General features: G+C 33.7%; 1 non-coding gene across 1 annotated transcript; it reads right to left on the bottom strand.

The window, feature by feature from the left end:
* Window positions 1-768: 768 nt before the first annotated feature.
* Window positions 769-874, bottom strand: LOC111727088. The gene has a single exon (XR_002774720.1). It is a non-coding gene; the product is annotated as a U6 spliceosomal RNA (small nuclear RNA).
* Between the last annotated feature and the right edge of the window lie 1,364 nt (window positions 875-2,238).

Consider the following 2,238-nt stretch of genomic DNA (forward strand, 5'->3'; position numbering starts at 1 on the left):
ACCCAAAAATGTTATAGCAGTTATCGAGGCGAATTTTAGATCAGTCAAGTTAACACATAAAATTAACCATCACACCATCTATAGTCTCTTTAGTAAAATACCTGTTGATGGTGTTTTTCTATTTTCTAATCTTTCTTTCATTGACTTACTTGTTTATTTTCTTTCTTTGTGTTAAACTATGGAGTAGTCACACTTCTTTATATATTCCAGATACTAGTCCTTTTTCAGATATAGAGTTTGCAAACAATTCCCCCCAGTCTGAAGCTTGTTTTTTCCTCTTCTTCATATTAGCTTGCACAGAGAAAAGATTTTTTTTAAACTTTTAAAAAATTTATTTATTTGTTTTTTGAGACTGAGTGTCTGTCACCCTGGGGAGAGGTCTCTGGTGTCATCAAAGCTCACAGTAACTTCAAACTATTGGGCTCAAGCCATCTTCTTGCCTCAGCCTCCAGAGTAGCTGGGACTATGGGCACCTGCTACTACACCCACCTCACTTTTTTTTTTTCCTATTTTTAGTATGACGACGTCTCTTGCTCAGGTTGGTCTCAAACACTTGAGCTCAAGCAATTGAACCACTAGGCCTTCCAGACTCTAGGATTACAGACGTGAGCCACTGGGCCCAGCCACAGCAAAAGTTTTTCACTTCGATAAAATAAAATTTATCAATTTTTTTGATAGATTCTTGTTTTTAATTCCAATATACTTAAGGGATACAAGTGCAGATTTGTTACATGAATATATTATTTATTTTCATTTCTTTTTTGGTTTAATAATCTGAAATGCTTCACGTATTTATGTGTTACCTTTGCACAGGGCCATGCTAATCTTCTCTGTATCGTTCCAATTTTAGTATATGTGTTGCTGAAGCGAGCACTATATGAATATATTGTATAGCAGTGAGGCTGTTAATTCAGTGTACATTGTTCCCAATAGGAAAACTTTTCTCACCCCTTCTCTCTTCCACATTTGAAGTCTTCACTGTTCATTATTTCACTTTGGACAATCATGCATACCCATAGCTTGCATTCGTGAGCGAGAACTTGTGGTATATTATTTCCTGTTCTGGAGTTTCTTCCCTAACGATAATAGCCTCAAGTCTCCTACTCAAGTTGGTGCAAAAGGTGTTATTTCACTCTTTTTTATAACTTAGTGGTATTCTATGGAATATGTATACCACATTTTCTTTATTACTCATCATTTGGTTAGACATGAAGGCTGATTCCATATTTTTTTCCACTGTGAATTATAGTACAATAACGTCCAAGTTTCAGTATCTTTTTAATATAATGCCTTTTTTTCATTTAGGTAGATACTGAAAAGTGAGATTGCTGGATCAGATGGTAGATGAACCTTTAGTTCTTAGAGACATTTCCATATTGTTTTCCACAGAAGTTTTATTACTTTCTATCCCACACTGTCCCTTCTCACACATGTGCACCAACATCTATTGATTTTTGACATTTTAATAATGGCCATGTAATGTGGCATCTCATTCTGGCTTTTTTTGCATTTCGCTGATGATTGTGATATTCATCATTTTTATGTATGTTTGTTGGTTATTTGTATCTCTTCTTTCAAAAATTATCTATTCATATCATTTGCTCAATTTTTAAGGGGTTTATTTGTTTCTTCTTGAGTTGTTTGATTTTCTTGTGAGTTCTGGATATTAGTTCTTTGTGACATAAAACATTTGCAAATATTTCTCCCATTCTATAGTTTTTCTGCTTATTGAATATTTCTTTGCTGTGCAGAGGCCTTTTAGATTAAATAAATCCAGTTGTTGTTTTTTAGTTTTTGTTTCACTTCCTTTTAAGGTCTTAGTCATAAATTCTTTGTGTAGGCCAAAGTTCAGATGGGTTTTCCAAGATTTTCTTGTAGAGTTTTTTTTTTTTTGGCTTTATATCTTACCTTTAAGTAGTTAATGCATCTTGAGTTAATTTTTGTATATGGTGAGAGAGGGAGTTATCTTCATCTTTCTACATATGGCTACCCAATTTTTTTAGAACCATTTATTGAATATGGTATCATTTCCCCGGTGCCTGTTTTTATCTGCTTTGGCAAAGATCAGTTGATTATACGCATATGACTTTATTTTGGGGTTTTCTATTTTGTTCCATTCATCTATACACCTACGTTTATACCAGTGCCATGATGGTTTGGTCACTAAAGCCTTATAGGAAAATTTGAAGTCAGACAATGTTATGCTTAAAGTTTTGATCTTTTTGCTTAGTATTGCTT

Source organism: Otolemur garnettii, unplaced genomic scaffold (genome assembly GCF_000181295.1).
Source record: "Otolemur garnettii isolate 467f Iridium unplaced genomic scaffold, OtoGar3 scaffold00093, whole genome shotgun sequence".
NCBI lineage: Eukaryota > Metazoa > Chordata > Mammalia > Primates > Galagidae > Otolemur > Otolemur garnettii.